The following is a 16145-nucleotide window of genomic DNA, read 5'->3' on the forward strand; positions in this document are numbered from 1 at the left end:
GCGTATGTTTGTTATATACAAATAGGAGTATAGCACAGTTCTGCCTGGAACTCTAATTTCTTGACTAAAAAAAGAAATCTCATCATAACAATCTCAAGAATTCTGGTTGCTACCTAATAAAAATTGATGTTACCCTGTTATATTTGGTGTCACTCAAAATAGATTTACACTGACAATTTTTTTCTTGGCTTTATTTTTCCTTAACTAAAATTCTATCCCATTGTCAGAATTGGTAATGTTCAGATTTGCAGGAATTTGAGGTTAAAATGGTTTCAGTAAGTGACTAAGAATTTTACAGCTAATAATTTTGTTCAAGTTTAGTTTTCAAGTTTAATTGCCAAATTATTCAGTCACCCAGTTATTCAGTCATCCAGTTCTTCATGCCATTTTTGATTATGTATAACTTTGTAAAACTAATAAATTGAAGAAAACTTTGTATTTAAAATTAAATATGGAACTATCTGGTTCATTTCAGGGCACATAAAATAATTGAAATCATTCTGGAAGCCATTTTGTCTTCAGAGTGTGCCTTTAAACCTGCAGATAACAGTCTCTGCCTGTTCTGAGGTTGTCTACACATGTTGACAACAGGTCAGTTTTGCTACAATCTCCAGTAGACTTCTTAATTAAGATGTCAATCCTGTCAATAACAGTTCACAGTTGTTTTAGAAGTGAGACTTTCAGCTTCTCAAAATGACTTCTTCAAAGATGAAAGAGGTTAATGTGCCTATGTTGTATAAAGTATAATTCTAGATCTTTTCACATATTATATTTCCTTATTTCAAATTGTCTTCTTAAAAATAGATTGTCTAACTGCAGAAACTGAGGGACAAGAAGTTAAATAAGCCATCTGAGGCCTAATAAATTTTCCAACTGGCATTTGAATTCACACTTATCTGATTGCCAAACCCACATTATCCCTGTATTCATTTTGCATCATAAGGGCTAGTTGAGTTTCTACTGGTTTTAAGTACATATGGTGGACTTTCTAGGTTTCCCTGTATAGATCTCCTAGTTCATCTCTGAAATAAACATTCAGATTAAAAATGATTTGAACTTATTTGTCTACTCACCTTTCAAGGATACATTTATAAAGCCTGTGGAACTTTATATCTTGCCAGATTAATTTTTAACAAAAGTTGGAACTATCTGTAATTATTTCAGAATCAGATTACTCTGATTATCGTTTTATTCCGACACTCACTTGTTTTCTTTAAAAACTGTTTACCAGCAATGATATGCCACCTTTATAAGTTTTTGTTCTATTGCCTAGATTATATTGATAGTAACAACTTTTTCCCTGTTTGTCTGTATATGTATATTACTCCAGGCATTCATTCTGGCTTTAAAATTATAAAGATCTATAATTTTACACTAAATAAAAGATCATTCTAAAATAAATCTGTTTCCATTTGGAGTAGCAAAAACAAAGTCTTGTGTTTCAGCTTTACAATAAAATGCAGATTTCCCATTAAGTGGAACATCCTATCTTTCAAAAGGCTGAATAAGATAACATTTAGAAAGTCATTCCAGTCAGTTAATTAGGGCAGGGGGTGAAGCTCAATACAAGAATACTGTTGGATGTATTGCATTTTTGTTTGATTATGAGCAGGATTCATTTTCACCTAATTTGCCAACATGTCTCTCATTATTTTACTCTTAGATAAACAAGTGACTAGAGGCATGTTGAGCCAATTATTCTGATTCTGTTCCTAAATTGGCATTGATACAGTAGCTGAATAGAAATGGTCTCATGCTTGCTGACACATTAATAGTGATCAAAGTGGAAAAAAAAATCCTGTTAGAGTCATACTTCTTTGTTTTTATGCTTCAGACTAATGTATTTGATCAGCTCCCTGCTGAATGTTGTTTTTCCTTTTTGGAATCTAAGTAAGTAGGATGAAAGTAGATTCCAAAAAGGAAAAGCGATAGAAAATAGTTTCATATGAAACTCAGCGTCATAACTGTGAGTTATATTGGATGCTGAGTTTTGGCACAGATAGGACAAAAACTTTTTAGTGATTGTTCACTGGTTCTCTATCTCCACTAATAAACATACTTAATGCTTGGAGCAACATTCTAACTTCAGCATATTGTGACTTCTTTTTTTTGGTGAGAGGAGGAAGTCTTCAGACTTGATATGTTCCATCAACAAGCCATATCGTCATGAGCTTTAATGGTCAAGTGCCTGATGATGACTCTCTTGTAGACAAACGTTTAAAACCAAATTTTGGCATTGAAGTTAAGGACTCAAGCCCTGGAGTAAGACAGACTTGGGATTTTGTCACAACTGTTCCACTTAGTAGATGTGTTAACTTGGACACATCACTGAAGCTTCATATATGGTTTTTCATCTTATAAAAAAGGATAATATTAGTCATTTTTATAGGGTTGTTGTGAGAATTAAATGAGATGATTCACAGTAGATATCATCAAATGAATCTTCTTGTTTCCTCTGTTATATCATACTTTGCTTATAGTCATTTGAATCTTGTTTTGTTCTTGACATCAAACACCATTCTGATCAATCAATCATGGGATTCAGCCCCTTCATGATCAAGCAGCACTTTGAGTCTGTTCCAATTTTGTGTTCTTTTTCCCTGAAAATATGACCCTGTGTTGCCTCCCAAGTATTCCTGGAGATCCCATTTCTACTTCTCTCCACCTTGTTGGGTGCTGTTCCCATAAGTGTTTCTCAATGCATGCAAATCATCATCTCAGAGTCAGCAGCCTGGGGAGATGACCTAAGACATCCCCCCCTTATAACTTGAATCCCTACTGACTCTTGTATAATCATTATCTACCTGCTCAGACCTATATTTATCACTGACTTTTGCAGATCTTTAACAACAGATCTAGTGCTTCAGGACATTTATTAATTAATGCATCCATTACCAATCAATCCTAACACTTGTTCTAAATGATTTGTATGTACTGTATCGCTTAATCCTTATTCTAAGCCTATGAGGTGGGTGCTATTCTTATCCCCTTTTCCAGATCAGAATGCTAAGGCAGAGAAGCCAGGATTTAAAATTTAATCTTCAGGCCTCTGACTTCAGAGGTGGTACTCTTCACCCCGCTCTATCTCTGTGACAACCAAGCTGACTGCCTCCTCAGAATTCCTGCAGGTTTCCTATTTTCAGACTCTTTGAGTGTTTCCCATGTCTCCAGTCGAAAAACTGTCTGAAGTACCACACCTAGGCTCCCCTGCAGAAACTGGCTGAGGCTGAGACTTTATCTCACTTGGCTTCTTTACTCCCTTCATTCCACACCCTTATGGGTCTCTGCAGAGAGTTCTTGCTCAGTAAATCACTTGCACACAATGCTCATCTCAGGCTCTGCTTCTGGCAAACACAAACTAAGCACAAAGAGTTAATTACTAGAGCGAGATTTTGAGAGAATGTAGAGGACCTCCGTGTGTGAATTGTGATGTTCTTTTTAACAAGTGATAAGCATCTCTACAGATGGAGGTGTTGAGGAAGCAAATGTGGGCTTGTGGAAACTGGCTGATAAAATGCCACAGTGGGAGAAATCCAATAGAAACAACTAATTTCTGAACGTTTGAGAATATGCACATGAGGTTGACTATCGTATGTATAACAGAAGTTCATTCAATGATTTTCACAATTTTCTTTCACTCTGCTCAATAACTTGATAAACAGTTTCAACAACAGTATCTCTCAGTAGGTACTAGGCAGAGACTCAGCAGGTAATTCACATTTGAAGGCATAGAAACTGAAAACTTTTAAATCTAAACTATCCTAAAGTTGATAAAATCCCATCACATGCTATATACACTTTCTTATTTAATTTTCATTGAAGAAGTAAATAAAAGTGGAAAAGACTGAGATACAGTCAAGAAATAGTGTATAAATTTGTTTGATTGAAAAGGTTATTTCAATAGTGAAATACTGAAAAATAAAGGTAGGAAATGACACTTCTTCCACAATTTCACAGGAGTATGAATATCCAGTTAAGGAGTTTTGAGTCCTCTTTGAGGTTTTACTAAACCTGTTTTAATTTGAAAGTGACAATGAAGAAAGAACATTAATTGTGGGTCATGTAGCTTTAAGGATATTAAATTAAGTGAATTTTTCAGTAATTTCAATGGAAAACTATAAAGGCCTCTCCTATACTAATGCTACATGGGTTAAAAAAAGGCAAGCTATATTTTGAAGGAAAAGAACTATCAAATTAAACAAAAATTTCAATTATATATACATGCATGTACTTAACAAACACTACTGAACATCTTCTATAAACAAAATTCCATGATTACAATAAATAAGTAGGAATCTATTCTTGCTGTCTCAAGGATGTTGAAATCTAGTTGGATAAAGGAAGAAAGCTTACAAATGTAATGAAATATGTTTTCTTATTTTTAAGAGTTTTGCACTTTTACTATTCTTGCCTTTTCCTCTCTTTTCTCCTTGCACACCCCTATGGGACTCCCTAAGATCACTTCTGTATTAATAATTTACAATAAGTCATCTACTTCATCCCAGGACCTACTTCTGACAAACACAAGCTAAACTCAAAGTGTTAGTTGTTATAGAAGAATTATGAGGGAAGGTAGAGGACATGAACAGTGAAGAAAATATCAGATATCATATAATTTCAAGAAATAAGGGGATACATTTATTTTTTCACACCTAAGATAAATTAGCAATAATGTATGAATTTTTCTACTTTTATTTTTTTTCAAGTTTTATTTTAGATTCAAGGAATATATATGCAAGTTTCTTGCATTAGTATATTGCATAATGCTGAAATTTGAAGTACAAATGATCCCATCACCCAGATACTGAGCAGCATACCCAACAGTTTTTCAACCCTTGCCCATTCCTCCCTCCCCACCTCTAGTAGTCCCCAGTTTCTACTGTTGCCATTTTTATGTCCACTGGTACCTAATGTTTGGGTCCTATTTATAAGTGAGAACATATGGTATTTGATTTTCTGTTACTGTGTTAATTCATTTAGAATAGTGACCTCTAGCTGCATTCATGTTGCTGCAAAGAACATGATTTAGTTCTTATTTATGGCTGTGTAGTATTCCGTCATATATATATACCACATTTCCTTTATCCATTCCACCATCAGTGGGATCTTAGGTTGATTTCACGTCTTTGTTATGGTGAATGGTGCTGCAATGAACATGAGAGTGTGTATGTTTTTTTGGTAGAATGATCTGTTTCCTGATGGACGTATACCGTGTAAAAGGATTGCGAGGTTGAATGGTAGTTCTATTTTATTTAAGAAATTTCCAAACTGCTTTCCACAGCGACTAAACTAATTTACATTCCCACCAACAGTGTATAACTTCTCCCTTTTATCCACAGCCTTGCCAGAATCTGTTATCTTTTGACTTTTTAATAATAGCCATTCTGACTGGTGTGAGATGGTATCTCACTATGGTTCTGATTTGCATTTTTCTGATGATTAATAATGTTGAATATTTTTTCATATGATTGTTGACCACTAGTATGTTTCTACTGAGAAATGTCTGTTCATGGTTTTGCCCATTTTTTAATGGGGTGATTTGGTTTTTGCTTGTTGAGTTGTTTAAGTAGTTTATATACTCTGGATATTAGATCTTTGTCAGATGCATAGTTTGTTAGTATTTTCTCCAAATCTGTAGGTTGTCTGTTTATTAATAGTTTATTTAGCTGTGTGGAAGTTCTTTAGTTTAATTAGGTCCCACTTGTCAATTTTTGTTTTGTTCAATTGCTTTTGAAGACTTAGTCACAAATCCTTTCCTAAAGCTGATGTCTAATATAGAGTTTCCTAGATTATCTTTCAGTAGTGTTATGGTTTGAGGTTTCACATTTAAATCTCTAATCTATTTTGAGTTGATTTTTGGATATGTAACAGGTAGGGGATCTAGTTTCATTCTTCTGCATATGGCTAGCCAATTATCCCAGCATCATTTATTGACTAGGGAGTGCCTTCCCCATTGCTTATTTTTGTCAACTTTGTTGAAGATGAGATGGCTATATATGTGCAGCTTTATTTCTGAGTTTTCTCTTCTGTTCCATTGGTCTGTTTGACTGATTTTGTATGAGTACCATGCTGTCTTGATTACTGTAGCCTAGTAGTATAGTTTGAAGTCAGGTGATGTGATTCCTCCAGTTTTGTTCTTTTTGCTTGGGATAGCTTTGGCTATTTAGGCTCTTTATTGGTTCAATGTGAATTTTAGATTTTACAATTCTTTGAAAAATAATATTGGTAGTTTGATAGAAATAGCATTGAATCCGTAGGTTGCTTTGGGCAGTATGGTCATTTTTACGATATTGACTCCTCCAATCCATGATCATGGAATGTTTTTATATCTGTTCATGTCATCTTTGATTTCTTTTAGTGGTGTTTTGTAGTTCTCCTTGTAGAGTTCTTTCACTCCCTTAGTTAGATGTTTCCCTGGGTATTTTATTTTATTATATTTTTGTTGCTATTTTAAATAGGATGTGTTATTGATTTGGCTCTCAGTTAGAACATTATTAGTGTATAGCAATACTACTGATTTTTTACATTGATTTTGTATCCTGAAACTTTACTGAAGTCAAAAATAATGTTGTAATATCAAATAACCACTCAAAGTTCAAATATCTAATTGTCTCATGAGTATAAGTTTTTTTTTAATCAGTCTATGTGAAATCCACACATATAATTGTTTGATGTTTCTTTAAGTCTCTCTCATAAGCTCTGCCTAGTTTCTTTCTTTCTTGTGGTTCGAAGACACTGGGTTGTTTGCCTTGTACATTTTCTGTGGTCTATTATATATTGTTGATTATATTCCCCTGGTGCAGCATAATATGTTCCTCTGTGAATTGGTAGCTGTTTATAGAGGCTTGATGAGAATCTGTTTTGTTTCTTCTTTTGTCAAGACTGCTTCAGTTGAAGGTTTTGCCCTTAGGAAGCACACAATGCCCAATTGTCTCTCATTTTTATATTAACAGTAGTTGATGATCAGCACCAAGATTTAATAGTTCATACAAAAGTTGCAAAATGATCACTTCTAATTTTATTATATCTTCTTTATCAGATGAAAACATCTGTAAAGAGAAAACTCCCTTCATCTAATGTTTAGCCTATCAATTTTATAGATAGTATCAAAACAGCAATGTAAATGCTTGTTTTTTGTAGGTAACAGTTTGAAAATAATGAGCAAGTTTTGTAATATTTCCCAATGAATGATTTGTTTCTTTTCTCATTTTTTGTCATTATGAATTCAAGTATATAATCATATTTAATTTCTTTCATTCCATAACATTTATTATTCTTATTAATGTTCCAATTGTCTCTTCTTTGGCCAATAATATCTTGTTCAAATTGACTTTCAAGTACTTTTTGATAACATGCTTAATTTATGATATGATAAGATGTACCAGGTACATTTCCTGTCTTGGACCTGGAGTCATCTATTTCTTCAAGAAGTCCTGTCTTTCTTCCCTGGGTCCATTTAACTTTTAAACCCTTTCATATGTTCCTTCCAATCTCCTCAAAATTAAAAATTTTCTCTTACAAGTGACCAGTGACTCAGCACTTATAAAAACAGTGACTTTTCCTTAGCAATTCTTTAGAATGTTTTGAAATATCCTTTGAACCTTTTTTCAATTGAAGTATTTTGATATCTCTGCCAGTGATACTTCTCTTTTCGTTTTTTTATTTTATTCCTTCTGTTACCTTTTTTTCTGACATAATAAACATACACACATAAACATATGGGATACATATACATGCGAATGCACATGTTTATGGGAATATATATACTATATATATAGATATATGTTTATGGGAATATATATGTATTTATACCCTAAAATAAATCTATCATATCTCTCTATATATAATATATGCAATATATTTAAGAAATCGAGATATGTATATCCTATATATAATATATATATAAGAAATCTATCTCTCTAGAGTGATTTATTTTAGGATATATATATATATATATCTTGATTTATTTTATGGTACATCCTTTAAGGTATATACCTTTTAGGTGTATATACATTTATATACATATATAATATACATATATAATAATTATATAATTATATATAATATATACATAATATATGTATATAAATATATATATGAGTATATTTATATGCATCTAAAATAAATACAATAGTAATTTTAATTGTTGGCATAGCTAGGTATTGAAGGGAGGGCTCAGCTCAATGAATCATTGCTTCCACAAATATGTATTGAGAGGATATCATATGACAGATGCTATTAGGTGCTATGAAAAAGTGAATCAAACAGGCAAAGTCTGTGTTTAAGCATCAGGAGATAGAGGATAAACAAAATCTATAAATAAATGCCAACACATGTGCCTCACTTTCCATATGGGCTATACAGAAAATTATAATTGGAGAAAGATTTCCAGTGCCCATGAGGACTGCCATTTTAGAGAGCAAGCCCTGAAGGGCTCTTGAGAAGCTGATCCTTTACCAAAGTCTTGGAGAGGTGTGGGGACCCAGGTATAACCGTCTGAAGAACAACCTGCCAGGAGAGGGAGCAACAGGTGTAAAAGCCCCGAGAAGGATGTATGCCTAACATGCTTGGAAAATAGAGAGGAGTCACCTGTGGTTGGAGGGAAATGAACACAGGGAAGACGAAAAGTAGACAAGGTCAGAACAGTAGGGAGTGGGAGAAGGAGAACAGAGAGAACTTTATAAACTGTAAGAACTTTGGCTTTCCCTAAAAGAGGACAATTTGAGGTTGTTGAGCAGAGGAGTGATTAAATGTAACTTAACAAATTGAAGGGATCTCTTGGGCTCACATGCGGCAGATATGTTGTGAAGAGGTAAGAGGAATAGCCTGGGATTTTTTAGGATATTATTTCCATAATCTCTGCCACAAACCAGAGCATTAACAGTGCTGGTGGTGGAAAGCGGATGCATTTGCCTAACTGAGAATCTATTGCCTTCCAACACCAGTATCTGGCACATTGCCCTAATATGCCAGGGGGAACCAATTGCACTATGTCCAGGAGGTGCTGAATTTTAGATAGATTTTATTCTTTCAAATTAACCCATGCTTGCCTTTTTGAGCAAGCCATAATCTAATGAATGCAAACTCATCCACTTTGGTCAGCTTTTTGTGGGGCACCACCCAGCATCCACCTTTTCACATGACTTTTCCCATGAGTGGGTTGCAGTCCACAGGTATTCCTACTTGCTGCTGCAGGCCCCATGTCCTACATGATGGTCAACAGCTCATCTTCTATTTCATATCTATACTCAAGATTCTCAATTGATCCTTCCTCCCCAAATCCCAACTCATCTTATATGTCACATCTGTACTAAAGATTCATGCTTCCTCTCCAAATCTCTTAACACCTAGCCCATCTCTTCACATCTTATTCTTCCTATTTGGTATTTCCAGTTAGCTTCTGTGTTAAGCTTTATATGGGTACTTACCAAATTACTGTGTCACTTAGGTAATAATCTCATTCTGGACTTCAGACAAAGTGGTTCAGAATCACACAAAAGTTCATGAGTAAAGGTCAAATTGCATCAAGAATATCAGGGTCCTGTGATGACTGTTTGTTATTCAGACCCCTTGACTTTTGTTTAAGAGACCTGGAGTTGAACCAGTTTGGCAGGAATTCTAAGAAATTATTACCTGAAGAAAAACAGCAAGCTAATGTAGACACAGGCTTTCTGCCCTCAGATGATTACTAACAAGGCACAAAAACACTTATTTTTACCCAGGAAGGAATCCCTCCAATTCAGAGTAACAAGAAAAAAATTAAGAAAAAGACTAAATTTAGGAGTTTTCTATGAATACTTTTAATCTGAAGTTAGTTACCAGATGTATTAGTCCATTCTCATGCTGCTGTTAAGAAATACTCAAGACTGGGTAATTATAAAGGAAAGGGGTTTAATTGACTCACAGTTCAGCTTGTCTGGGGAGCCCTCAGGAATCTTACAATTATGGTGGAAGACACCGCTTTACAGGGCAGCAGGAGAGAGAATGAGTGCAGAGTGAAGGAGGAAGCCCCTTATAAAACCGTCAGGTCTCGTGAGAACTCACTCACTATCATGAGAACAGCATGTGGGAAGCCTCCCTATGATTCAGATATCTCCACCTGATTCTGCCTTTGATACATGTGGATTATTACAATTCAATGTGATATTTTAGTGTGGACACAGCAAAACCATGTCATTCCATCCCTGGCCCCTCCCATGTCTCATGTCCTCACATTTCAAAACACAGTCATGCCCTTCCATGTCCCCCAAAGTCTTAGTTCATTCCAGCATTAACCCAAAAGTCCAAATACAAAGTCTCATTTGAGAATAGAAAAGTTCCTTCCACCTATGAGCTTGTAAAATTGGAAGAAAATTAGTTACTTCCATAATACAATTAGAGTACAGGCATTGAGTAAATACACCCATTCCAAATGGGAGGAATTGTCCAAAACAAAGGGTCTACAGCCCCCATGCAAGTCTGAAATCCAATAGGGCAGTCATTAAACCTTAAAGATCCAAAATGACCTCCTTTGACTCCAGGTCTCACATCCAGGTCACACTGATGCAAGAGGTGGGCACTCAGTGGTTTGGACATCTACACCCCTGTGGCTTTGCAAGGTATAGCCCCGCTCCCAGCTGCTTTCACAGGCTGACACTGAGTGCCTGCAGCTTTTCCAGGCACACAGCACAAGCTGTCAGGGGATCTACCATCCTTAGGTCTGGAAGATGGTAGCCCTCTTCTCACAGCTTCACTAGGCATGCCCCAGTGGGGACTCCAACCCCACATTTCACTTCTGCACTGCCCTAGCAGTTTCTCTATGAGGGGTCAGCCCCTGCAGCAAACTTCTGCTTGGAGATAGAGGTCTTTCCATACATCCTCTGAAATCTAGGCAGAGGTCCCAAACCTCAGTTCTTGACTTCTGTGCACCCACAGTCCCAACACCATGTGTAAGCCACCAAGGTGTGGGGCTTGTGCCCTCTGAAACAATGGTCTGAGCTTTATTTTGGCCACTTTAGCCAAAGCTGGAGCTGAAACAGCTGATACACAGGTCACCATGTCCCAAGGCTGCATAGAGCAGGGGTGGGAGCCCTGGGTAGTGAAACCATTTTTTCCTCCTAGGCCTTTGTGCCTGTTATGAGAGGGGCTGTAATGAAGTTCTCTGACATGGCTTGAAGGCATTTTCCTCATTCTCTTGGTGAATAGCATACAGATCCTAGTTACTTATGTAAGTTTCTGCAGCCAGCTTGAATTTCTCCTCCAAAAATGGGTTCTCTTTTTCTACTGCGTCAGTAGGCTGAAAATTTTCCAAACTTGTATAATCTGCATCCTCTTGAACACTTTGTTGCTTAGAAATTTCTTCCATCAGATGCTCTAAATCATCTCTCTTAAGTTCATAGTTCCACAGATCTCTAGGGCAGGGACAGATTGTTTCCAGTCTATTTGCTAAAGCATAGCAAGAGTCAAGAGTCACCTTTATTCCAGTTCTCAGCAAGATCTTCATCTCCACCTGAGACCACCTCAGCCTGTACTTCATTGTCCATATCACTGTCAGCTTTTTGGTCAAAGCCATTCAGTAAGTCTTTACAAAGTTCCAAACTTTCTCACATCTTTCTGTCTTCTTCTGAGCCCTCCAAACTGTTTCAACCTCTGCCTGTTACTCATTTCCAAAGTCGCTTCCAGATTTTTGTGTATGTTTACAGCAGTGGCCCACTACCCAGTGCCAATTTATTGTATTTGCCTGTTTTCACACTGCTATGAATAAATACCTAAGGCTGGATAATTTATAAAGAAAAGAGGTTTAATTGACTCACAGTTCTTCATGGCTGGGGAGGCATCAGGAAAGTTACAATCATTCTACAAGTGGAAGCAAACACAACCTCCTTCACATGATGGCAGGAGAGAGAACTGTGGAGTGAAGGGGGAAACACATTTTAAAAACATCAGATCTCCCGAGAACTTGTTCACTAACACAATAACATCATGGAGGTAACTACCTCCACGATTCATTTATCTCCACCTGGTCCTGACCTTGACATGTGGGGATTATTGCAATTCAAGGTGAGATTTGGGTGGGGACACAAAGCCAAACCATGCCACCAGACATCTTTTTAAAAAGTCCATAAACTGGTAATAAAACATGTCACACATACACACATATATACTCATACACATTCAAGTATGTTATATGAAATATTGTCATTGAAAAGCTTATACTCAAGAGTTTAAGTTAGCTGTGATAAGCTCATTCTGTCCCTAATTAGGCACAATAAAGGGAAAGACTTGCATATACTTTGTCTGTCTTAAGCTCGTGTCTGAAGTCCATACATCTAGAAAGTTGATTCACTTAAATTTAGAAAATCTCATATCCCTACTCATTTTATCTTTCCATTTTTTTTTCTTCCAACTACTAATATACAGAATGGGAAAGAATGCTAACCTGGTCTGGGTAAGGGAAGGGAGAGGAAAAAGGATGCAGGTTACTGAGACAGATTATATATAGAGAATGATAGAGCACCCTGCTCTTTTGGGTACAAAATGTCACCCATCCCAACCTGGTATTATTCAGTCTGCCTCCTGTCTTATTGTCCTTTATGCTGTTTTTTGAATAAAGTGGACATCTGACGTAATCTGATCACCATTTCCTCATTCTTCCAAAGAGAGTATTCTGCAGTTTGGACAACTGGCCATGGTCCAGAGAAATGGCTGAGGATGAAGCTGCAGCAGAACAGCAGTGCCACACAATTTGGGGTGCATCCCTGATCCATGAGACTTTCAAGATAACCATTGCGTTCGGTTCTCAAGTATTAGATCATTACCTGACCTGAACATATGCAAAGCCATGATGGCCGGTGTACCTTGCTGCACTTCTGACCAGTTCATTGACTCTTCTGTACAGTACAAAATAGTTAACGTGTGTTTGGTTAAGGTGACAGCTACTCAATCAAAACTGGCTTAAGGCCAGGCACAGTGGCTCATGCTTGTAATAAAAGCACTTTGGAAGGCCAAGACGGGCAGATCTCTTCAGCTCAAGAGTTCCAGACCAGCCATGGGCAACATGATGAGACCCCATGTCCACTAAACATACAAAAATTAGCTGGGCATAGTGGCACATGCCTGTAGTGCCAGTAACTTGGGGGGCTGAGGCAGGAGGATTACTTGAGCCCAGGAGGTGAAGCCTGCAGTGAGTCAAGATCATGCCACTGTACTCCAGCCTGGGTGACAAAGTGAGACCCTGTCCCCCACCACCCAAAAAAAAAGAAAAAAACATCTAGCTTAAGGAGGAGAAATGTATTAAGGGGAACTCTTGGATTCAGAAATCAATTAATCCAATAATTCAAACAACTTCAGAGATTTTCTTTCATCTTTCCCCTGCTCCTTTTCATGTATCTTCCTGTTTGGCCTCTTCCCCTGTAGAACATCTTCCACATTGGTTGTGAAGTAGGAAGAATGGCTTTGGTAACCAAGAAATTCGTTCCCCAGCTCTTTTGTATTCAAGGGCAGAAACCTTGGGAAAGAGTCCTGCTGGTTCAGCTGGGTATTGGTTCCCACCACTGAATCAGCCATTTGGGGTAGCTCAGTATTTTTGGTAACTAGAATAATCTTATTATCAGCCAAGTTTGAGCCATGTGTCTTCCTGGAAAACCAATCAACTCTGCTCAGGGAAAAAAAAGATCAGGTTGTAATATGGCTGCTCCTGCGGCAATAATAAGAATGGATAGAAGAAATGTAAATCTTAGAAAAAGAGATGCTGCGGACATACTAAAATACAAGCATATGTTGTGTATCTTCCCCTCATGGCCATCTCCTTTTCCCTTTTTGACATTACATGTTGTAAACCCCCAGCATTTCTTTCCAGATGCACAATTGTCGGTGCAGCCTCCCCAGACTTATCCATGCTGCTCACCTAAGTAACTGGAAATTACCATCTTCAGAAAATATTGAGATAATTTTATGTCATAGGTATTGCAATTTGTAATTTCCTCTTAGTACATATAAAAAATAATAAATGTACTGCAAGAATTTTTATTATTGAAACTGTTTGTAAAAATTAAAAGAAATAATTTTCAACTCAATAATAATTGGTTGTTGTAGAGAGCCGAGCAGCAGACAAACAAGATACCTTTTCAGAAAAATAAATAAAATAAGGAGTATAAAGATTAAATTATCATTTTTATTGCTATTAGATATATGTAATAAAATGTATGTCAGTATTCTTTAGCATTTCAGCATCAAATGTATGTATCTATCTGCAAATATTAGTTTTCTAATCCCTTGGAAAACGACATTATAGAGCGTTCTTTTTTAATGTGGGTTCTACCCCAAAACGATTTTATATTTGCTAAGTAGTCAATGTGTCAAACTGGATACTAAAATATATGTAATGTGAATGGAGGCAAGAAATGGGAGTAGGTAAAGATCAGGAAGAAACACAGCAATTTATATGTGATTGGAAAAGGAATTGAAAACTGGCAAAATGAGAGTGGTGGAAAGCTACCCCTCCATCAGCATGAAATTGTTGCAAAACTGCTTTCTCTGTAAAGCATTCTCTTCATGTAGTCTTGGGACAACTCTTAGTAGCAATATATGTGCATTTCAACTTGGCTATCAGCAGTTGTTATTGTCTCATTTGTGCCAAAACTGGGTCTGGTGTGTTAATTGGTTTGAGACTGAAATGGTTTTGTGTTGAAAAACGCATTTCCAGCAAGGAGGAACATCCACTTTTCCTATTCTCGTGGAGATAAAACATGCTTACTGGAGATGGAGCATTAAATTTTGCAAAACTCTCAGTCTAGGGTTGGTGACTACATGTCACCTTGGGGCAGGCCTTACTTCCAAGAAACATTAATAGATTGCTTCCCCATGGTCTACTCAATTAAGAAAATCTAAAGCTTACTAGCATCAGTTGCTGTGGGGAAAAGGTGTAATGAAAGGTTTTATGAACTAGAACAGGCAGTTTGAATTCCCCTTGGTTGGCAGAGCTGGTCCCTGAGAAGGAGACAGACCAATTTGTTCGCACAGGAGAATGACAGAACACAAAACCAGAAATGGGAGGGAAGAAATCCAGATTGATTCAGGACTAGAACAAGGCCTACGTGTTCATGGAAGAGGCTGGATATTGCCCCTATGTGGCTGATGGTGAGTCGTTTTGAAGACAGACACCCTGGTACCGTAGGTGGGTTTGTGGTTTGTTGGAGGTGATGGTTAATTTCATGTGTCTACATGACTAGTTTTGGGGATACCCAGGTAGCTGGTAAAACTTTATGTCTAGGTGTGTGTCTGTGAGGGTGTTTCCAGAAGAGAATATTAATTGAATTAGTAGACTGAATAAAGAAGATCCGTGGTCGCTGTTATGGGTATTAACCAATCTGTTGAGACCCCGGACAGAACAAGAACAAAAAAGGAAGAGCGAATTTTCTTTCTCTTTGAACTGCGAAATTCATCTTCTCTTCAACTTAGACACTGGAGTTCCTGATTCTCAGACCTTCGGACGCTGGGGCTTACACCAGAGCCGCCTGCTTCACCCCCACTCCTATGTTGCCCCTGCCCTGACCCTAAGGTCTCAGGATTTTGAACTCAGACTGAATTACACCACAGGCTTTCCTGACTCTCCAGCTTACAGATGGCAGATCGTGGAACTTTCAAGACTCTAGAGTTGTATGAGTCCATTTCCATAATAAATCTCCTCTTTCTCTCTCTTTAGTGTATATAACATATATTTATTTATATATGATATATAATACAAATATATTTAATAATTATATGTAATATTTATAATTGCTTCTGTTTCTTTAGATAACCCTGACTAGTTCAGTGAACAACACATGTGTATCAATATACAGATCACAACCAAAGGGGTGGATTAGGGAATTTGAGTTGGTATATGAGACACTTAAAGAAATCCATGCAGTGGCCAGGCACAGTAGCTCACACGTATAATCACAGCACTTCGGAAGGCTAAGGCAGAAGGATCACTTGAGACCAGGATTTCCAGACCAGCCTTGGCAACATAGCAAGACATAACCTCTACAAAAAATAAAAATAAGTCAGATGTGATGGCTCATGCGTTTAGTCCCAGCTACTTAGGAGGCTGAGTAGGAGGATTGCTTAAGCCCAGGAGGTCGGGTCTGCAGTGAGCCCTGTTCTTGTCTCTGCACTCTGGCAGA

Source organism: Papio anubis, chromosome 7 (genome assembly GCF_008728515.1).
Source record: "Papio anubis isolate 15944 chromosome 7, Panubis1.0, whole genome shotgun sequence".
In the NCBI taxonomy this organism is placed as follows: domain Eukaryota; kingdom Metazoa; phylum Chordata; class Mammalia; order Primates; family Cercopithecidae; genus Papio; species Papio anubis.